This window comes from Astatotilapia calliptera, chromosome 9 (assembly GCF_900246225.1).
Source record: "Astatotilapia calliptera chromosome 9, fAstCal1.2, whole genome shotgun sequence".
In the NCBI taxonomy this organism is placed as follows: domain Eukaryota; kingdom Metazoa; phylum Chordata; class Actinopteri; order Cichliformes; family Cichlidae; genus Astatotilapia; species Astatotilapia calliptera.
In genome coordinates, this window is record NC_039310.1 from 13256172 (window position 1) to 13281072 (window position 24901).

Here is a 24901-nt window from a genome sequence, read left to right on the forward strand (position 1 = left end):
ACATAAATAACTCATGAATTAACACATTAAACCACTAATTATATTAAAGAACAGTTTTAGGACTCTCTTTTTTTCTAACCCCGCAATAGACCGGTGAAGTGCCCAGAGTGTAGCCTGTCTTTGGCTCTCTGACAGCTCGGAGAGGTTCCGGCTCCCTTGCAGCACTGAATAAGCGGAAGAGCATGGATGGATGATGGATGGATAGATAACATTTTCACTTTCTCATGTTTGATCACACAGTATGTTTTAATATAAAATTCTCAACCCACAGACATTCAGGCTTACCTAAAACCAGGATACAGTGATAAAGTGTCTTGCTGTGCCATGACTCAGACACAGCCAATCACCATGGCAGTAAATGTGTGTGTGTGTGATTTAACCTCTTTTTGTATTTGTGCATTTGTGAAAGGAGCTATATATACACTGAACAAAAATATAAATGCAACACTTTTGTTTTTGCTCCCATTCCCCATGGGATGGACGTAGAGACCTAAAATTCATTCCAGATACACAATATAACCATCCCTCCCAAACAGTGGTCACAAATCAGTCCAAATGTGTGGTAGTGGGCACATCTGCTATATTGAGATAATCCATCCCACCTCACAGGTGTGCCACATCAGGATGCTGATCTGACATCATGAGTAGTGCACAGGTGTACCTCAGACTGCCCACAACAAAAGGCCACCCTGGAATGTGCAGTTTTTTGCGCTATTGGGGGTCTGGGGACCCAGAACCGGTCAGTATCTGGTGTGACCACCATTTGCCTCATGCAGTGCAACACATCGTCGCATGGAGTCTATCAAATTGTCAATTGTGGCCTGTGGAATGTTGGTCCACTCCACTTCAATGGCTGTGCGAGGTTGTTGGATATTCGTGGGAACTGGTACACGCTGTCGTATACGCCGGTCAAGCACATCCCGAACATGCTCAATGGGTGACATGTCCGGTGAGTATGCTGGCCATGCAAGAACTGGGACATTCTCAGCTGCCATCTGCCCTGAACAATGTGAACCATGATTCATCCGTGAAGCGCACACCTCTCCAACGTGCCAGACGCCATCGAATGTGAGCATTTGCCCACACAAGTCTGTTACGGCGACGAGCTGGAGTCAGGTCAAGACCCCGATGAGGACGACGGGCATGCAGTTGAGCATCCCTGAGACGGTTTCTGACAGTTTGTGCAGAAATTGTTTGGTTGTGCAAACCAATTGTTCCAGCAGCTGTCTGGGTGGCTGGTCTCAGACGATCTTGGAGGTGAACCTGCTGGATGTGGAGGTCCTGGGCTGGTGTGGTTACACGAGGTCTGCGGTTGTGAGGCCGGTTGGATGTGCTGCCATATTCTCTGAAACGCCTGTGGAGACGGCTTATGGTTGAGAAATGAACATTCAATGCACGGGCGACAGATCTGGTTGACATTCCTGCTGTCAGCATGCCAATTGCACGCTCCCTCATTGCTTGTGGCATCTGTGGCATTTTGCTGTGAGACAAAACTGCACATTCCAGGGTGGCCTTTTGTTGTGGGCAGTCTGAGGTACACCTGTGCACTACTCATGATGTCAGATCAGCATCCTGATGTGGCACACCTGTGAGGTGGGATGGATTATCTCAATATAGCAGATGTGCCCACTACCACACATTTGGACTGATTTGTGACCACTGTTTGGGAGGGATGGTTATATTGTGTATCTGGAATGAATTTTAGGTCTCTACGTCCATCCCATGGGGAATGGGAGCAAAAACAAAAGTGTTGCGTTTATATTTTTGTTCAGTGTAGTACCAGTCTAATAACTGGATACTTCTCTTTCTTTTCTTTTCTTTTCTTTTAATTATCATCTCTTATATGTACAAATGGAGTAAAAGCCGGGTTTGTGCAATTCAGTGACCACATACTGAGTAGATACTTAAAAATGAAGGGGGCACATGTAGATAATGTCTCCTCTAAGACAGAATGTTCTGCGAGCTCTGCTTTGTAGCTGCGAGTCTTAAAAACCTTCTAATGATTGAGGCAAATGTAAAACATGGCACACAGTCTGACTGGCTCGATTCGTTCTATCAATGACTTGGTGTTTCAGAAAGACTATTTTTACAAGTAGTAGTTTGTTTTAGATTACTTTATAAAAGAAACATTGACTGACCTGATTACTTCATTGATTTACCCGATTAATGACTTATTTGGATAAAACACAGCTGTACAGTTACATAATATACACACTTCCCAAAACTCTGATTATGCTTTCAATTCTCCATCGCTAGCCTCAAGAAACCAATGGAAAAAGTCTAAAGTTTTTTGAGCCCGAAGCGAGAGGCAGACAAGACAAAAACGTGAAGTCAGTTTGGGTTTGTTGAATTTAACGTGCTTCTAATTTTGTTCTGGCCTGCACATTAGAGAATATAATTAACCAGCATAGGTTCAAATCACTGCAGGGTAAGTCCTTGCAATGGTCAGATCAGAGTCCAATGTACCCAGAGTGAGTAGATGCTGTTAATTTTATTCTCATTTATTAGCACATATTTCCTGGAGGTATTTAGACTAACAAGGTTTCAGAGGGACTTGGCTGAGCTATATGTGGCCTGTCATTATTGATTTCACTGAATGCAGGCTGTGATGAGTACGATACGCACTGCCGTGTTTTGCTGCTTATGAGAAATTAGTACGCTGTGGTCTTGTTCTGTGCTGGGAAACAATCGTGTTATGAGAGAAACAATGATATTGACTCATCGAAGCAGGTTGTGAAGTGTTTTGAAATTTGACCAGAGGAATGAATGAAGTGTAAATAACAAAAAAAGGCAAGTGCAACTGACACAGCTCCTTTAAAGAAGAATAGGTAATGTTGTAGAAATAGTCTGTTTTAAAACGATTAACTATTCCTAAACCTAATCAAGGTGGTTTTTGTTAACAAAACCCGAAAACATGAAGTCAAAATTAAAGTTAAAAAAAGGGGTGCTGGATCTACCTTTTGCTCTCCGACTTACGCAATTAACATCCTTTTTATTAGCTTCAATCAGCTTTTTCATGCAGCAAAATACAATTTGACAACAATGGGAGGCATGAGGAAGAGAACAGATGTTTTATTCACCTTTAGTGGCGACAGGTCAGCTGTGTTAAGCTTGCAGGGGCTCATCAGAACTCTTTTTACGGGTCTTTTGGACTTACTTTCAGATGTTTGGGGTCGAAATCTGGTCATCTCTAGTTTATTATGGATTAAGTTCTTGGATGCTTTTATTGCACTTAACAGGAAGGGTAAGTAGCACTATCTTGACTTTACCTGTCTCTCCTCTTTTCTATCATTTATGAACACACGGAGTAGAGAGGAGTGACGTGGACGGGAGAAATAGCACTACTGTAAATGAAAGCAGAGCTGAGTAGAGACTCTCGTGCTGAGCTGAATTACATCAGGACATTTAACATGTTTTACATTTTTCAGTGTTGATGCTTTTTTGTGTTTGTCTTGTCTTTGCACAAGGTGCAATAGAGCTGTAGCACGAGCGCTGCTTTAGAATTACGCCTTCTGCAACTAACACGTTGAAAACAAACACAAACAATACTAAGAGAAAAAGAAAAATATGCTATTCAGGTCTCAAGCTAAAGCCTATTCCGCCTTGAAAGGACTTTCCTGCCATTTTTGTGTCTATTTTGCTTTTTGAATGTTACTTTGAGCAAGAATGCTTTAAATACGTAAAATATTGGCCACAAAGCAGCATTGTTCTGCTTATAGCCAGATTTTCAGTACATTTTTAACCTCTTGCAGTTTAGGGAATAAAAGCTTCTTTATTAAAATATGAGCTTTCTTGTGGCTAAATTACATTTTCCAATATATTTGGAAATTTGTGGCTCTGTAATATTTCCCAACTTTCATTTCTTTATTATTAAAGGGGATCTGCCTAGGGCCGTGAATTAACAACACTATAAGGCAGTCATTCCTGAGGAAACCACTGTACTACAGAAGGAGCACAAAACATTTTCTCTTTTGACAGTCGCACCAGCAGATGAGCATGCAAAGCAGCTTAGTTTTGAATTAAGTCAAGGAGATCTCCTAGTTTCACTTGTGAAGAACCTTATCTTATCACGCTGCTATTTTGTCTGCTCTTACATTTACTCCCTTATCATTTATGTATGTAACAACCATGTAAGGTAACAATTACTTGCTGTGCTGTCTGTGCGGGGTGGGGGGGTGGGGGGTTTCAGGAATTCCCTGACTTTCAAATGCATGTGACAGGACACCAAAAACACAGAGCAATGACATAAAAGAAGTATCTGAAGTTCAGTTTATTCATTAATAACCTAAAGAATCAAAGAAAAACTGTTTAAACATTTATTTACATCACTTTATGTTGTTGTTATGATAGTTTAAACTAGCATGCACTGTGTACATACAGAAACTGAAATTACGTTTCATTACAGTTACATAGGTCAGATGTAGCACAATCAGATTAACACAAATTAAAGACAAGTAAATATTAATAACACATGGCAAATTAAAGGCTATTTTACAAAAAAAAACAACTCAAATTTGGTTGCTTTGGATTTCTATGTATTTAACCTACTCATGATAGTTACTCTGGAGCATCTAGTGTTTACTCTTTCTAACAAATAAATGTTAGCTTCTCTGTAAATGAAGTGAGGCTCCCCATATGTACTTGCCCTTACAAATAAGTTTCACAGTCTTGGCAAACTTTTGTCTATCTTGTAGAATATGACAAAAATAAAGACAGAAGGACCCAAGCACAAATCCACAGTACATAATGCATGTCTGACAGAGTTATTAAAATTGTATCTGCAGAAAGCAGCCAGGAGTGGGCAGGCAGGTAAGTAATTGAGTGTTTCTGGAATAAATCCAATTGGAGCCAAAAAGGGCCGGGAGAATGTTAAGAGTTCAAAAGTCCAAAACTTGGGGTTTCCGATTGAGGGGAGACAGTGAGGGCGAGGAGCAGCAAGAGTGCGCAAAGGCAGCTGAAAACAAAGAGACTGTTAGACTCAGTGAGTGAGCCTAATGTTTCAACTGGAAGCAGCTGAGAAAAAGAGTGAAAGAGAGCGAACAAGTGAGAAGGAGAAAGGGCAGAAGGGGAGGGGAGAGTCCTGGACTTTGAAGACCATGACAATTTTAGCTGTTTACTTAAAGACAGTGGCACACCTCAGTTTCCTCCAAAGACTAAAACATGCATATCAGGTTAACTGGTCATGATAAAACTGGTCAAAGGGGTGGATGCGATTTTGAATGGTTGTCTGTATTTTTGCCTTACTCGTGTTACAGAACGGTGACCTCTTCCTTTGCAGTGTCAGCTGCTATATGCTCGAGGCACTCCATAACCCTGTTTGGTTTAAGAGTTGGGAAAATAAATGGATGGATTGGATGAATTCCAAAAGTTATGTTGCCCAAAACCTCAGATATGTTGCATAATGGTTTCTGTAAACCTGATGAACCAGCATTCACACAGACTGTTTACTATGACTGCACAGCTGCGCAGGGATGAGCGACGATCTGGATGCTTCTGTTGCTCGCTTTTTTTCCCCCCAGGTGTTTATCAAACATCTGATGGCCTTTTCATGCATATAACCCGATGCAAAATAAATGTTTCCCAGGAGAAATGCCATGCTCTTCCCATATAAAAACAACACTGCGCCTTCCACGCTCTCTTTGACTACTGGCTTCCAACGTAGCTAAACCAAAGTTGAGTGGCAAGTCTTGAGAACAAGCTCTGAGAAACCATAGCCTTGCTTTTAAGAGGCAGTTTCATCTAATTATCTTATTTTTTACTGTGTATTATGCATTATTAACACTTGGGACAAATTACTTACTTACTCTTAGTCAACTGTGGTGAAAAATGTGAACAACACAGAAGCCCCCTTTGCATTATGTAAAGTACTCGGGAAGTGGTCACTGATTTCTGTATGAGATCTTGTGGTATTAACACAAAGATCGCTCTTGTCCTCTAACAACTCTTAACAACCAGTGGACTATATTACCCCTTTTCAAAATATAGTTGATTTGCTGTGATGTGAAGTATGTTGTGATGTATTTCTACTCATAATAAGAGATAACTGATTTGGCCTTCAATACTTTTGTCTCTCTTGGGGTCGATTGATGACTGGACACCAGAGGTGTGGACTCGAGTCACATGACTTGGACTCGAGTCAGACTCGAGTCATTAATTTTATGACTTTAGACTTGACTTGAAAAAATGTTCTAAGACTTGTGACTTGACTTGGACTTTTACACCAATGACTTGGGACTTGAATTGGACTTGAACCGGTTTACTTGAAAAGACTTGATATTTTACCCCAAATATAAAATTTAACATGCATATTATATAGAGATTGAAAATGTGACGTCATTCACGGGTAGAACCGCAAAGGATTCTGGGAACTCGTGGCAAGCGGTACTAGCGCACGCAGGCTTTCAATTAAAATCAGTTAAACAGCGATAAAAAGAAACACAAAAATGTCAAGAAGCCGTTGTATTATTAACTGCAATAGCCGGTCGCATGACAGCCACGGGAAGCCGACGGGTAAAGAGATCGGTTGTTATCGGATTACGTCGTTGAAGAGAAATTGTTCAAGCCATGTTTCCGAAGTAACAAAGAGGCAACGGGTGGCCTGTATTGCAGCCATTCAAAGACCAAATATAACGTCCCAGAACACTCCAGCTCACAGGTTAGTCTGCTCCAAGCATTTACACGAAGGTCAGTGTTTTTTAGTAGTTAATACGTCATTTTCATAACATAATTAGTGATATAGGTTACAAGCAAGTCTGGCGCTGAACAGAAATTGTCACGCTATGCTCCTTTATTTATTGTGCATAAATAGTGAATTGTCCTGACACAATATTGCGTTTCGCTTCTGTTATTATGGTACATTGACAAAAACATATACTTTTATTCACAGGATAAAACAGGTTTTTTGTATCACTAATTGCCCAGTGCGATTACAGACTGCGGTAAAGTGAGCCGTCATTTGTGAGCCGCGGTCAAGCCAGCCGCCTCCTATCCGCGCGGTGATTACAGCATACAATATTGTTGTCACTGCTACATTTCTGTAACGCTACCAGAAATTATTTCCACTACTAATTAATTACCGTTGAGCTCAAAGGTCCTATTAATAAACGGTTAACGAATGTGTATTTATGAAGACGATTTGTGAGACTGGTAAACTTATGATACGTACGATGGTCTTTCGTTCTACACGGTGCATTTCAAGGTCCTGCACCCATCCGTCGGTAAACTGTACCTGGGCTTGTGGCAGTGACCTGAAGTTACTAAACTTCATGAGTGTATGCACTCACTCCAAGAAGCGTATAATTATAAATATGCATATAAATATGCTACGATGAGATAGCTGACTTCATCTAACTAGCAAATGTTGTCCAGGCTACGTTGGTGATACAGTTTTTTTTAATGTGTATGATATTTTTGTCATGCGATTTTAAAGCTGGTCCTACAACCGCATCCAAGAATAACATGCAGCTTATCTCAGAACTGTCGGTGAAAATTATTCTTGGAGCTAGGTTTAATTGAGCTGCATTTTAAAGAGGTGCAATTTCACAATTTGTGTATATTTTCTAAGTTCACTATTTTGTCATGTGTTGAGAAAAACACAGATTTTAAAATTACATGGTCTAATATTTACATTTAGCATAACTGCAACATTATTTTTTCGTTTTTTTTTTTTTTAAAGACTCGAAAGGACTTGAAATTCAAAGTTTCAGACTTGTGACTTGACTCGGACTTTTACACCAGTGACTTGAGACTCGACTCTGACTTGCCTGACATTACTTGAGACTTGACTTGAGACTTGAGGATAAAGACTTGAGACTTACTTGAGACTTGCAAAACAATGACTTGGTCCCACCTCTGCTGGACACCATAATTCGATTAGTTCAGCATGGCTGTTTTTGCGGATGGTACCTTGTGTAGCTTGACAGAAGGAACCATCTGTAATATAACAGGCACAAGTTGAAGCTTTGTGATGCGTCACCTTTTACCATGGTTTAGTAGTTATAGAGCTAATATAGCAGTTAGGACAAACCAGACTCCACCTTTGGGTTGTCTACATTTACACGTGGACATTAAGTGGACATTTTTAGTCCAAATGGTAAGAAAAAGAAGGAAAAGTAAAAGAAACACACTCGCTAGCCTCACCTTACAACTTTCCATTAAAGCGAGCAACTCACTTCTTGTTCCCATCATGTTGGAAATTACTGGTTCGCAGTCCAACATGCAGACTGGATATAAAAGACGGACATAACCACAGGGTTGGAAGAGTAAAGCTTATGTGGAAATGCCTATGGTCAAATATTAGACCTCAGTGAGAGGTATTTTTCACTACTGAGTGCCACTCACCAGCTTCGCCTTGTCATACAAATATGATCACTTTTTGTTTAAGAAAAACAAGATGGCGAACTGCAAAAGACCAGCTTTGAGGCTTATAAATGGTCGTTCACTAACCAGTATGTGACATCATAGTGGCTGATTCCACTTGCTATACGTAGTGTACACAGCGCTGTGATTATTAGGCCTGTAACCACTGATAGTTTAGATGAACCTCAACTTGAAAAACTCGATTACACCAGTATTCTTCTTTGATAGCAATCATTTTTCAATTGTCACCTATTGTTATGGAAGAATAATCCCTAACATGCTTCCCATTTGTTGCATTAGAGTGATTGTTGTCTGCATTTTGGGGTTTATCTTTGTGTTTTTTCACCCTCGGCCCCGAAAGGTCATAGTACCTCATCCCGCTGACATTTAGAGCATTGATAATATTCCCTCACATATCAATTTCACCTATTTTCTCATCATTCTCGTTTCCCCCTAGCAGAAAATGGAATCATTTGTGCTTTCAGCAATTTGTTATTGATTGGGAGAGCTCTGGAAATAGAGGGTTGCCATTATGGCAATGCTGCAGCTACAGTTAAATTGAGTTTTAAGCAGGCCTGCAAATGTATCATTTCACAGCCATAACACAAAAGCTTTTAAATCCATGAACGTCAGGATGGATCAAATGCCTAAAAATACCAGTATTCTCATCATATTGAGAGCTATTAGAATTTCTGCTGTTGAGAGGTTTTCGGTAATTCTGTACAATGTGACAGTATGTGGCTGCGTTTAACAGAAACCGCAGTTAAGATTGATTCTCTGACTAGCATCAGGCCTGTTGCTGCTGTTGTGCTATTGTGGGTAAAAAAAAAACAAACCTGTGATTTGATGCCTATTGCTATCTTACTCTTGTTCTGTTCGGTCACTGTAGCTGCACTGAAAGAACATAATGAGTGTTTCCCCTTAGGTTAGGCTTTTATAAGCACAGCGCAACAGAGTACAGCAGAGAAAATTCATTTTATATATGCATGTAGGGGAGTCATAATAACCGCGTATTACCAGTAACCAATAACTGCAATTTTCTAAAACGAATTATCAATATCATGTCAGTAATGCAGTAATAAGTCACCTCTGTACACTTTTAGCAATTTGCCAAAACCGACAGCACACAACAAACAAGGATACGGATGAAACTGACTATTATCATATATATATTTTTAGTTTGTATATACATTAAAATGATATTGTAACTCAATAAATACATCAGTGTACATATACAGATGCTGGTCACAGGGAAGTGATGGACTACTTTCTCCAGCGCTTGACTTCTGCCCCACAGCCCTTCTTCCACTGCACTCAGGGGACAGTGCATCAGGCCTGGGCAGGAGAGACAGTAGGACTGCCTCAGGCTGGGTCTTCAACACATCATCCCAGCTCTGGTGAGGTTAGGATGCCAAAGAATCACAAGCATGCAGCACCTCTTCTTGCCATTCATAAATAATGCCCCTTCTAACAATGAATTAGTAATTACCCCAGATGTTTTATTTTTGTTGACCCAGAAGAAGAGGGGCTCGTAAATTAATAGCACCCCTTCCTTCCCAGGGCATACTCCTACGACTATTAAATCCCTAAAGAAGGGTTGCTAGCTTTTTTTATGGCCTGTGAAGCTGTGACTGCCCCCCCACCCCCCCCCCCTGCACTTCAGCAGGTCGGCTGGCCCTATAACAATCCATCCCTGCAGCTCTGCAACCACTACCAATGTTCTCACTGTGTGGCATAGACACAAAGTTCTAACATTGAGGTTTTCATCACAGGCCGGCAGACACAATCTGTATTCTCTGCAGTGGCAGGGTTACATATTATGACAGTCATTTTTCGACTCAAGGTCACATGGCCGCCCATTGTTAACCTGCGGTGAGCAGAAATTATATGTCATTAAGTTTTGTTTGTCTAACAGTCCGATTTGTCTTATATGGCGTATCTTATCTTTGTCTTATAAGGGAGTCGTGCCAGGCATGGTGGCTTTGTTGTCATCAAAGCAAGAATGTCCTTGGCTCTGATGCGATCCTCAGTGAATGGCTTGTTAGTTGTTACCATGATACAAAATTGAGTACATTTGTGATTTCCAATTAGTCTAATTGTATCAACAGCGTTGTTAATTAGGATTACAGCATCCTGAATGCTGGACCTGTTGGAGTGTATCTCTCTGCTCAATTGCACTGTGAACCCACATTGAAAATAATTACTTAAGGAATTAAGAATCTATGTGATTGGGAACAGGGTTTACCCCACATTTTGCCCTGTGACAGCTGAGATAGGCTCCAGTACCTCCGCAACCCTGAACTGGGTAAGCGGTCAGGATGGATGGATAGATGGATGTCTCCACAAAGACAGGAAATGAGATCTGTGACCAACTAAAAATCACTGGAAAGACAATTACAGCAGGAGGTACAGAATGAGACTTGTTAGCACTAATTACAGTGGCCATTCCCTGTAAATGGTACCAATAAACGGTGCACTGCTGGCAAGTCCAAAAACATTTAAACAAGTTCTTCAGACTAGATAGTATGGCTGTCTAGGAAAATTGCATTTCTGTGACAATTAAGAGAATGCAGCAAGTTCTATTGATGCCTGATGCAAGAAAAAAAAAAGGAAAGAAAACCTTTGTAATGTGAATTATGTGAGAACTAGTATGTAATTACGTACTTGTGCATGTGATTGTGTTTTGCTATTGGCATGCCACCTTTCATTTAAGTATATCGTGATATCCGTGTATGTGGACCTATATCTGTACATGTGTGTGTGTGTTTGTTTGTTGATGAGCAGAACAGTGCATTTCAATCATGGCTGTGTCTTACCCAGACCTTGTCTTACTTTCCTTTAAAGGTTAGCAGTGTGTATTTGGTTGTTGACTGGGAGAAAGAGAGAGAGAGAGTAAGTGTGTATGTGTGTGTGTGTGTCAGAGAGAGGGAGAGAGAGAGGGAGAGAGAGAGAGAATGCCAGACTCTTAATGATCCCTCCAGAGAGGTCTTGCTGTGTGTGTGCAGCGCCGAGGCCCGAACAGGGAAACACGGGGAAATTAGCTATCTCTCTCAATAACCTCTGATGAAAGTCTGCCTCCTACCCAACTACTCTGTCACTGGCTCCTCAAGACAATAAGCCAATTAGACCAAACCCAGCAAAGGGGCAGGGCCTTGTGTGAGTGTGTTTTCATTGTGAAAATCTCTAAGTGTGAGCAAGAAGTCAGAGAAAAATGTAAGAATAAGAATGTCAGATTGTTCATCCTTTTATTTATTTTTTTAAAGGAGGTTGAAGATTTTAAAGTAAAAGCTGTGGAAAATTTGCTAAGTAAATTTTCATTTCTCCGCCTGCTACAGTGTTTTAATCTGAGTCAAGTTTCAAATCTTCAGTTCTTGGATTCAGACTTTACAAAAACCATGCAAACACCAAGTGGTGGTTTCTAGTTTTTCTACTTTATCTACTATAGTTAGGTCCATACTTTGTTGAACAAAGACACAATTTTCTGTAGTTTTCACTCGACCACAGTAATTTTAAATTAAACGGTCAGTTTCAGCTTAAATTTAAGAGGTTCTACAAAGCCCCTGCTTTTATACACAAGCCAACATTTTAATAGATTCAAACCTAATTGGAGAACTGACTGACAAGCAGGCTGATAAAATGAATTCGTTAGTGCACTGGTCAGCTCAGCAGTAGCAAAAGGTCTGAAAGACCACAGAAGACAAATAAAATGCATGATGACAGAATTATTTCCATGGTTAATTAAAGACCTTACCATATGGTGTATTCTATTAAATATTATATTAAAATATTTTTTATATGAATTAGTATCAAGGGAATTAATCATTTAATTACCTCTAACAGTGATATCCAAAAACAGTGATATCTGAACGAAATTAAGTTCACATAAATAGAACCTCATGCCTAAAGACACCCTCATGAGTTTTTTTTGTAAACAACAGGATCATATTATCTCTTACTCACAAAGTTCCCTGCTTGCTTGTATCTATATATTAGTGTAAGTTTACAAGATAAAAGTGGATAGGCTTTTACGACTTGACACGAACACACAAATAAACACTGACTCTTTGAGTAATAGAACAAAGATTTGGCTTTTGATTTACTTTTATTTATGTTTAAAGTCTGTATGAAAATCATTAAGTCATTAGGAACAGTCACCGGATAGTGATGGGTGGGGAGGGAACACTGTAAGCAAAGCAGATGTGCAACAAGAGAAGCCAAAACCAAGTTCTTGTTAGCTTGCCCCTCTATCCTTCTCTCCAGTAGCTGCTTGCCTAGAGCTTCAGCCATCATCGCCTTTAAAGTTTTATTCATTACTACCGTACCTGTCCTCAAGGTGATTGACAAGAAGTTATAGAATCACCGACTGCATAAAAGACAAACATGCTCCTCTTCCTCCCGTGTTTAACTAACAGGATGGATGCTACAGTGACTCCCCCGCCTATACACGGCGTTATTATAGTACAAGACAAAGTTATGAATACTGACTGTACTAACTACCTTTGCAACATAACACTAGAAGTTTTATTTATCTACATTCTCTTTTACATTTTTAAATGTTTAAAAAAAACACATTGCACCTATAAAAAGCAAGATAATTACAGCCACGTTCCCAACAAGAAGTCATCTCTCTGCCTTAACAGTTATATTTTTACCTTTCTTGGCCCATTACTTGTTGATAAGTAGGATAGTGTGACACCATTAGTAGGGATGTGTATCATCTCACCATTACTCCACACTGTATTTTTGATCAATAGGGGATCCAAAGAAGCAGATACAGCAGCACTGAGCAGCAGGAGATCCCATTGAATAATTACAAGAATAAGAAATATGTCATGGCATTTACAAACCAACATTTTGATTTTGAAACTCCATAATATATGGAATAATATATTAAACAGCTTTAAGAAAATGACTGAAAATGATTAATCCCTTATAAATCTCTCCTTTTTGGTATTGGGATATGTGGAGTTGTTGATGTTTGCTCCAGCAGTAATGCCTAATGTGTGTAATTTAGATAGCAGCATTGAGATTATTTGTCACTTTTTTTTTTTCAAATTACACTCTTGCTTTTTCTGTCTCCCCCCCTCTCCCTTCCACCCCCTCTTTGACTCTGAGATATTGGCCTGTCTGTTCGTTCCATAACTCATACTTTACTTGTGATGCTCAATTAAACTGCATATATCAGGGGAGTTGATGGGTAGGTAGAACATTTGTAATCAAGCATATTTATTCTCTTTAATCACCCTGGGGACCTGGAGACCTCAGGAAGGCAGACGCACAAGGCTTCATGCAAATGCATATACGCACATCCACACAGACATATACACAAATCCTCAAGCAAACACACGTACCAGCGAAACAACACATGCACAACCATTTACGCATGCCACAGCGCACGCACACGTACACACGAATATAAATACTTATCAAAAGCCGCTGCTGAACTCAATCAGGCCTCAGCTTGGCAGCCTTGACTCCATCACCCTCGCAACTCCCCCTCTGCGCCCTGGTCTCTCGACCCCAACCCCATATAATGACAGCACACTAGTTTACATATTAATGAATAGCTTCGTTTTTAATATGCTGCTCACTAAATCACGCATGGCAAGCCGACAGACTATTAGTGCTTTGTACTCCTCTGGTGTATATTAAAAATATATGTGGTGATTTGTATAGGATACGCGCCTGTAGGTGTTTTTTGTGGGTGTATGTCAGCAAATGTTATGTGTATGTATGTCCTTTACAAGCATATTTGTCTTCCAGTGTGTAAAGGTGCACTGCCTGTTGTCGATCATTGAACAGTCCTAGAAGGAGATTTGAGAATGGATGTTTGTGGTCATTTGCAGTTTTTCCGGAACATATAAAGGCAAATTGCATTCATAAACTTCACTTTCACTCTTTCTTTTACCTTTGTTAGACCCACATGCAATCCTACATGCATGTTTTACAGCAGGAGTTATTATTGTCAACTTAGACAAACAGTAATCTCGTGCAAATACACCCCACTGTCAGTTAATCTCCGGTCTCTGTCAGTAATCACATATAGAAGAGTGAAAGGGACGTGAAAGGTAGGAAATAATTAAAAATATTCCCAGTGGCTGCTTTGAGACTGAGACTCGGTGTCACTTCACTTTTAATTAAGACCATGGAAACGATACACCGACGCTCATAAAAGCACACACAAACATCACGTTGTGCATTCACATGGCACCATTTGCGGACAGGCATATACACATTCATGCACACACTATTGCATACTTCCAGAGGGCAACAGGGGAAATAAAGGTTCGGTTTAAAGAGGGTTTAGAGCCATCCATGACCAAGAATACGTCTATATTCAGTAAAAGTTGTGTGTATGTGTGTTTCTGGGCACACGAAAGATGCAATCTGCTCTTTTGTGACAAATCTATTTGCCTATAAGAAAGGGAAGAATATAAGAGCAGGAAAAGCTGTAGAAATAGATATACTTAAACAATTTTTATTACTGTTGCAGACACAAATATGTTTATATAGCAGTAATACCACAATGTCTTTGGTTGATCTTAACACAGAGTACACATGGTATGCCTGTAGTCACACATAAATGCATTTTAAAGAGCCGCTATTTTAGGTTTCTTGCCCAATTAAACACCTCGGGCCTTATAAGTGTTTTTGTTTGGATTTAGTGCCCAAAGAATAGTCTTCACATATGCCCACACGTGTAAAGTCCATTCACAGGATCATTATGTATAGGATTCTCCCTCATTTTCCATTGTATGACCACCATCAAGTACCCACTACATTATTGAGCTCCCATCTGCTAATGACAAAATAGACAAAGAGAATAATCAACACCCTTCTTTGCCTCTTCTGCTTTCTTCCTTCTGTCTATTGTGTATCAGCTCTCCCATCTCGTTCTCCCCAGTCATTTGGATGAAATCAAGGGATCTTCATAATGTGTGCGTGGAAGCAGAGAGTTGTGTGAGTTGTGCGCTTACATTGTTCAAGAGTATGTATTTTCAAATGTGTTTGCCAGTTATCCACCAACGTTTGCCTTTGTGTGTGTGTGCCGGTGTCCCTGCATGTGCGTGTGTGTGTGTGCATGAAGTCCACAGACAAAATGCAATAATTGAAGGCCCTCCTGCCGATTTCACACAATCAACGTGGCCACACTGGAGGTGATGAAAGTGAATCAAAGATTGAAGGGAGAGTTGCTTTTAAAAAAGGCTTTCAGAGCCCCCTCCCCATCCCTCAATTATCCCCACAATGCCTTATTAATACTATACCCACCTTCACTGCATCGCACCCTTTTTATTTCTTTCACTGCTTTCCACATCAGAGCCACACAGTGTTATGTTCACAGTACCCAGTGCGTTCATATCTTAATATCTGACCAGCTCTCCCTCATTGCTTTTCCTTTTTTCCTTCCTTCCCCCTGAATCCGTCCTCCACTCCAACCTTGTCCTTCATATTTTTTAAAACCCACTGCCCTTTGCCTTCATATCTGCCCAGATCTCCGTCACTGTCACCCCCCTCTTCTGTTCTCCTTCGCTTCCCTCCCCTTTACTTCGCCCCCTTCCCTCCACCTTTTTTTAATCCTTTTTAATGAAACAGAGGACCCTGCTGCCAGTGGAGGTGATCCTCATTCGCCAGTCCCAGTGTGCACTGATTGTCTGTCTGCAGAATGGCTGGGGAGAGGGCTGAAAAGGATAGATGAGTCTGTATTGGCCCTGCTGCTGTAATTCTCATAATGCTGCTACCCCTATACCACTGCCACCACTCTCTCAGTCATCCCCTCTCTTCTTTTCCCTCGCGTAAAGAAAGATGAGGCTCGGAGATGTGATCCTGGAGATGAATGCAGCCTTATTACTAAAAAAGCAAGGTGGAACTGTGCCATTAATTGTTCTGCATTCGGCGTTAGCACAACGTAAGGGTGAAGCTCAGGGCTTGTATCATGGCTACGGTTCAGAAAAGGGGGCTGGTGAAAAGGAAGGAATAATAGAAGGGAACGAGAGAGGAGGTTGTGTCTGTTATCATCCACAACACGTTTGCGTTTGATGTCGCCACCGTCATTTTCCTCCGTGCGTCTAGATCTAACCAGAGAGCGGTTTCGGGATCACAGCGACACAGGGGAGAAAATATTGAATCAATGCTTTTGCCGGCTCTTGAAAGCCGGGTTAGCGTTTGATGCTGCGACACTGGGTGAGAGTGAGAGAAAAAGAAAAATGTGTATGAGGAAACAGTCACCCTCTCCTTCAAACCCTCCCCTTCTTTTATTTTCCTCACCCCTTTGCTTTCTTTCTGTCTTTCTCTCTTGTCTCTCTTCACTGCTTAGCGTTGTCATTGTCTCATTTAGCTTGTCTAAAAATATAGTCTTCCTCCCCAGAAGTAAAGAGGGAGAAATTTCGACATGTGTGCGTTACCTTTTTATCTGCGAGGCAGGGAGAGGAATCTTGGGGGAAATCAGGTGTCTTAATGACAGCAGAGTGTGCAGCATGGGTAATGCCGAGCGCTGGCATTTGCAGTACACGCATTAAATTATTCACATCAAAAACTCATTGTTTGTTACCTGACAGAGCCGCGGAGAGAGGTGGAAGGATGATGGAAAAGCGTGATGAATTAAACATCAGGAGGATGGAGTGCCTCAGAGAGAGTGAAAGAGAAAGCAAAAGGAGGGGGGAGAGAGACCAAAAGACAGGAAGGTGCATTCAAATGGGATGTTTAGAATCTAAACATGCACTCTTGTCTTTTGAGAGACGAGAGGTAGAGTTGAAAGAATGAGTATGTATTTACATCTGTGATTTTTATGATAGCGTGGAAGACTGTTTATAGTCCCCACCTATTATCTCTGCCACCAATGACAGGCAGCCAGGATGGAAATCAGGAAGTCGAAACAGGAAGTGAAAAATGTAAAATCTTGAGCGTTAGAATGAACATATAACCCTTTTTTTGTCTTCTCAGAGAAAAGTAAGTTAAACCAGATCCCTAGTAAAATACTAAAGAATATTAGTCTTGTGTGGGCAGCAACCATGAGTCGTTTTGTGTTTTTGTTGGGAGTACTTAACTACTGAAACTACAACAATAAAGTTTCATTTTTTATTTAACCATTTATTTTGTACTGTATTAGAACACTCGTTGACAAGCACCATCCCTAAGGCAGCAAAAGTAAAAGGTTGGGTGTCACTTAGGCTCCTACATACACAGTCGCAATATGACTATGTATGTAGTCAGTCTCATTGTGGTAAACCTGCTCAAAGAAATGGTTTTTGCTAAGCATTGGCAAATGTTCAGTTTGTGCAGTTTGTTATAAATTTATATCATATGTGCATTCAAGAAGTTTGCATGCTTTCCCTGTGTTTGCGTGGATTCTCTCTGGGTCCTCTGGCTTCTTCTTACAGCCCAAAGACATGCAGTCAGTGGGGTTAGGTCAACTGGTGAATCTGCAAATTGGGTGTGAATATGAGTGCGAATGGTTGTCTGTCTCTTTGTGTTAGTCCTGCGTCATGCAGGTGACCTGTCCAAGGTGTAGCACGCGTCTCACCCTATGATAGCTTGGGATAGGCTCCAGCCCCCAACAACCCTGATAAGGATAAGCGGAAGATAACGGATGGATGGATGTGCATTCAATATATTTTTTTTCTGTGACTTTTCCTAAGTAGCTTTAGATTTCCCAAATACCTAACTTTTTTTTTAACCCTCTCAAGGCAGGCGTTGCCGATTTGCAACAGTTAAAAACTAACAACCTGATTACCCCACATACATATTTTATGAGTTTTTTTTACTCAGAAGTACCACTGCAGGACTTGGTTGTGCATTAGCAACAAAAAGTTTAATTTGAGCCTGAGAGGGTTAAATTAGTAATAAAAATATTAATAAAATACAAATATTGGGTTAAGTTCCAGTGGTTTGTATAAAGATGACTTAAGAGACGTTTAGACAACCCTGGGTGGTCTTGGGTAATCTTTAGCCAGCTGATCTGGTACATTTTTGGGAATACCAGATATCAATTCTGTCTGGGCAGAGCTTTATCCAGTGAAAACACTCCAGAGGTTTGCATGATCATCCATAGGAAGGACTCTTTTTCATATATTTTGACACTGATGCTTTAACAAAAATAGCAACTAACATACAAAAAACCTCCCGGACTAAACAGGAAGTCAGCGTAAACCAGAATTAAGTGCAAAGTTAGGGCTAGTTAACAGCTTTGTGAGAATTGATTTTGATGGGAAAAGACATTAGCAGCAAGTCTAGCAAATTAATGTTTAAGCATTCTTTAAATATGGATTAGATTTAATACTTCATGAAGTACAATGATAATAGCTTGTTTCACAGAAACATAATGTAGCACTTAACAATGTACTGTAATTAATACATTATGCTAAGTTGTATTATGTTAATTTCTGATGGAGAAATTAAAAATAGATTATACAGCCAGTCTGAGTGTGTATCCTCTTGATTGGGGAGCAGAAAGCAAGCGGGGTAGAGCGAGGGGAAAAACACATGCATTTATCAAAGGGTGATTAAGTTTAAGGCAATGATTCACTAAATATTTAACAGCTTTGCTTGGTGCAAAGTATATCATGAATTATAGATGGTGAGGATGAGCGTGTCTTGATGTAAGACAGTGTTTAAAGACTTAACCTACAATATGGGAAGAGCAATTACCATTGTAATAAATGAGAGACGAGTGAAAAAAGACCGTCTATTCGTTATTTCTAATTAATTTCTGAGGATGATCACAAGGGGAGGGGTAGGGAGAGGATGGGGCCACGTCCATTAGTCCCTGACACTTTGGGGCCCTTTTTGTCCTTGATAAATGGACTGTATATGTTTCACCAATGAGATGCTCAACAGCAGACATGCAAAAGCTTGAAGACACACACACGATCACGCATGATGTTCACATGCACACACAGAAAACATTGCATATATTTTCTTCAATTAATGAGGACACAGCAGAGCCTTTTTCCCTTTAAAACTATTCTAAGTTCATTATTTTCTGAGTATGTATTTCTAGTTTCAGTTCAAAATATCACATATATCAGAAAACTGCAGTATCAGAAAACTCCTGGTTTTTAGCCGAGGATAAAATGGACTATTTCCGATGTCTGTATATTTAATCCACTTGAAATTCACTGAGTGATGGAGTAGGAGCAGCCAATGTGGACAGAACACGTGGAGTTAACTTCAAGGCAGCGAACAAGACCCTGCTGCCTCTATCTTTCTCTCTAAGTGGTCATTTTAGATGTAAATACAGCACAAAACATGGGAATGCTGTTGTCTATATTCATGTTATTGTCAGACAACATTATAGCTGGAACATCAGGATTTTATTTGTGCGGCGCAGCATCTTGGTGACTGCTTTGTATGTAAACCTAATGCATTTAGTTTCATTTAATACTGCATATGTGTTCCTGCTGCTTTAGTGGGAATTCAGCTGTATAAAAGCACAGCATATATGAACATAAAAAGTAGCAGAACGGCAAACATCACAGAGCTGACAAAAAGCCAGCTAACTTTAGTTTGCACTGAAGCACAAAGGGGAACACGACAACGCAGCAACCCACAGCCAGTTACAATTTATTGGTTTCACGTCAATGTCAAAGTTTACACAATGGGCACATGATCAAAGCCAATGAAAATGTTGGCCTGATTAGCAGTGCAGCCTGCTGTGGATATTTCTATTGTTGTAAGGAAACTGAAATGAAATGAAAAATGGAATAATCAACAGGGTCTTCAGCTCCTCAGATGCTAAGAGGACGTAAAATCTCAGTTGACAACAACGCGTTTAGTGTGCACGACTTGTGGTTGAAACATTTTAGAGTAAGGTTCAGCAGGGAATTAATAGAGTATGGTGGCTCATTTGGATTTTAAAACTGTGCAGGTGGATGAGTTTGCCCACTTGCTGTATCACCAGGGCCAACAAATCTGGATGGCTCTATCATAAGCACATATTCTGCTCTCATGCAAGCAATGAAAGACTCATTACAATTCCAAAGATTGTTTTTCTGATCTCTTGTCAAGAAGGTTGATTTTACTACCAATATACTTAAGTAATTATTTGTAACTTTGCATAACTAACATCGTGTGTGTCTGTGTGTGTGTGTGTGTGTGTGTGTGTGTGTGTGTGTGTGTGTGCAGTATATGCTTGCGCTACAGATCCGTCTTGACTAATACTTTGCCTGTAGCCACTCTGAAACTACTTCCTGTCATACAAATTCTCTTTATATACCCTATATTTCCTCTATGTTTCCTCCCCTTGATTTTATAAAGGATCCAGCATCTCCCAGCAATGCTTTCACAAATTTCATTAGGTAAGGGGTAAGCGGGGCGGTGCACTGGTTTTTCAACTTTCACTGCGCATTACTTGTTGTCATATCACTAAGGAAGAGAGAAGAGGTCTGCGTACAGGCCTTATATTCAAAGTCACTGGAGCATTCCATGTGTAGTGCTCTAAAATATTGATGAGTTAGCAAAAACACACTGGGTCCTGTCATTTTAAGAAACACAGGCGGATGGAAGTCACAAGGAAGAGGGACGATACCGCCTCTCCTTTTTTTTCAGCCTGTAGCCATTTTAACTGTCAGTGAAGGTAATTTGCTTTTGCACAACTCCAAGACAAGCACAGCGAAAGTCAACTGATAGGCCATTAAGTATAAACCGTGGATAAACAAAGGTTTAATCAATAAATCACCTATCCATCTATCTATCTGCGAATCTATATGGTTATATGTCTGTGTACTTCAGGCTCATAATATATGCATTTTAATAAGCCGCGATGATCTATCAACATTATTCATTGCATTATTCCATTAGATGCGCTGAATATATTTAACATGCAAGCCAAAGGGGAAAAAAATCACCATCAATTGTGAAGAAACACTTTTTTTCCCCAGCACTTGTTTGCATCCAAAGAAACCTTTCTTTTATTCAATCCTCTGCTCTTGTTTAATTGATTATTTGTCTTTTTGCAAATTTTATTTCACCTCTGTTTTCTCGTTCTTTCTTCGCCTGGAGTTGAGAGAGACTGTTTGGTTTCAGTGGCTTGTGGGGCTACACTGATGTTAAGCCTATCTGGTTTGTCTGTGTGTAGTCTTATTGATCCTTGGCTAAGACATTAGATCTGAACGTCATGTCAAGGGTTTGGTGACCTCTAGCAGCCTCTCTCCAAGTGATAGCTTTGATAAGCCTCATCCCTCTCTCTGTTCTATATAGAGCCGTGCCCTAACCTTTAGCCCGACTCTGTGTTTGAGCCTGACCTTTCTTTGATGTGTAATACATACCACGTGCCGTCCCACCACTGAACATACTCATTCAGGCACAAGATATACACACATGTAACCCCCCCCCCCCCCCCCCCCCCCAACACACACTCACACACATACACCCCGTTAGTCAACACCCTGAAGCACCAACTCCCATGGAACCTTATTAAAACCACCTTCAGTGAAAATGGGGGAAGTTCTCAAAGTCTCTATAACTTGTATAATGTGTTGTATGAATAATGTTTTCTTCTCCTCATTTCCCCCTCTTCAATCGTTAATGCAGAAAAGCAGAGGCATCACTCACACAAAAAGACAAACGCCCAAGTCCGCTTGCCACTGATGGGCATGTCTTATTTACTAAAGGCAACAACCTGGCCTGGCAGGAAGCAAACACACACACGCACACACCGTGACGTGCATGCGTGGAAAACGCAATCACATTTGCACAATCGCATCCCTGCATTCATGTGTACATGCTGTCTTAGATACTCTCATGCACACAGGCCTACACACACACACATGCACACACACACACACACACACACACACACACACACACAGCATTTCCGTTTGATGTTTGCCAGTCATCCAAGATCCCTTACAGCCTGCCTTGCCTCCTACCAAATAACAGTCTTCATTAATTAAAAAAGAAAAGGCAGTGTTATTATAATTCTCTTTGCTTGGCCCTTGATGTAATGGAGGGGGTGTGTGGTGTTTTGTGGCTCTTCGAGAGTTTGCTTTCATCATCGTCTGAGATTCCCTATGGCTTTGCCTTACTGCCATCAAACTCTCTTTTACTTCTTTTTGTCTTTTCATCCAATGAGATGAAGTTTGGAAAAGTTGCTCCAGCCCAACAGGATCCTTTTTAGCAGTTAATGCCCTTCCCAGCTGGCAGGCAACTAACAGCCCACAAGCAGGCACCAGCGGCAATGTCGGACAATGTTATTAGCTTTCCAGCTTTTTTCAACTCATAGCTGATGGCTTGAAATTAGTATTGGCTTAAAGCAGCCAAACGCTTGCCGACTGTTTGCTCCGCAGGTCAGCTTTGTTTACGGTTTTCCTTGTGCATACAAGGTTATGGATATTAGATTTGAGCAGCTCAATTTTAAAAAGTAACAAACCAGATCAGGGTGATTTAAAAAAACAAAAGAAAAAAACATAATTAAAGTTACAGTGCTGGACAGAAACACTTTATATCTACATTTGGCCACTTTGAGAGGCATGAAACTAGCAGAAGACGAATGGAGGGACAATTAGAAGGACAGACAGGCTAAAAAAACATTACAGAGCAGCGTGACAGACAGACAGGTTCAAAAGGCTGATGAGAAGAGGAAAGAAAATGAGTGAGAAAATGGGGCACGCTGCTGCACTCTGTTTGCAAGGGCTAAACTTATTAGTCCATTCTTAATGCCTCTCACTGCAGATAGCATTAAGAAATACACGGTAATGATGATTTGTGTTCTCCTCAGCCAACAGAGGAAGAGGAGCCCACTTATTCCACATGAGTGTTATAATTGGCACCTTATTGCATTAGGGTAGAATGCACTGTGTGATTTCCTGGGTGTCATTTTTGACTAATGGATTCTTAAGAATAGTAATCTAATCGCTGTCATTATTTCATCTTTGCTGCTTTCAGAAAAAGCCGTCGTGATTTAGGTGGGGGAAGGAGCTTTAGCCGTGGATGTGTTGGGGCATGTTGCAAATTAATCTGCACACCTTGTAAACAGAAAGAAAGCGAACAGAAATCAATTTGGCTGAGTGAGGAACTCCACTCTCAGGGCTTTTAGCATCTGCATTAAGCCCAAGTTGTTTGGGTTGTAGTTATTTTGCTTTTTTTTTTTTTTTGTTTCTGTGTTTGCCTGACAACTTTGTCAAATCAGCCCACTTATGTTACTTGTCAACATGGTATGCTATTTCCTGCTTCAATCAAGTCCTGTTTCTAATTGTAAAGCTAAATCATCAGTACAGATATGTTTTCAGCCATTATTAATAGCAGCTGCAGAATGGCATGCTTGTTATTTGCTGGTGTATTTTTCAGCAATCTCCAGCTCCCTATTACTTTGTGTTCAGTAATCACACAGTTTCAATACACACCCTAGCATCTCATAATGCCTAAAAATCCGAAACCTCTGCAGCTCTACCAGTCCCTCTGTTTCCATTTCCACATACCTTGATCCCGGTGTTGTGTCATTAATAGAGGTGATGTACTGTTTATTTTATTGATCATGTGTTTTATCCGAGCATCAATGCTGAGTTCACTCACTGGCATGCACATTCCCTTTATCAAAACAGACACTGGACCTCTGCTTTGAGGTTTTCATCAAGCAAAAACACCCATTATGGTCTCTGACTGGCTGGCTTGCTCAGAAAAAAAAAAATACTGCTGGTGTTCCCCTGACATGCAACATCCCAATTATGCCCACACAGACGAGAATATACACTTACACAGGTCACATAACACAGACACGCACACATACAGACACACAGCTACATAAGCACTCATAATTTTGTTTGAAGCTCTGACACACATTTCGCATGCTCACAAATATAGACTAGCTGTTTTCTATACAGACGTATAGTAGGTCTATCTCTCTCTCTCTCTCTCTCTTGCTTTTTTATACATCCTCAGAAATACACACACGTATACACACACATTCATTGAGCCTTTGGTTTTCTTTTCAGACTAAGGAAGTGCAGGAATGTCAGAATGGAGGCTGATCTGATCGTCAGGAGAGTGTCCTCCTGAATAACCCTCGACACACACGTGCACACAAAAACACAGACACACACTCCACAGCTGAACATGCACCATAGACACACACACACACACACACACACACACACACACACACACACACACACACACACACACAGACAATGAGACGGTCCACCACACCACACCTTCCCGACATGTCTTATCACCCCTCTACCCCCCTTCCCCGCAGCCTTTTTCCACCATCCCTCCTGTCTGCCCCCCCAACCCACCCTCCTTACCACCACTGTCCTCCACGCTGCCCACCCTCCCCTACGCCCCACCACCCCCCCAGCCTCCAGGGAGAAAAGGCTGACTTGCATTCAGCAGCATCTCTCAGGAAAGAAGAAATGAATAAAAGAAAGGAGATGTCCCGTTGACAGTCAATGTCTGCGCTGCCAGGAGCCAAAATAACTGTCAGCAAATGCTCGGGACTGTCCAAAATGCCACAGAGACATTAAAAAAACAAAACAAAAAAAAAATAAAAGGATTGATAAATAAATAAATGCATGAAATTTAACAAAGAAAGAGGGGAAACCTTACTGTC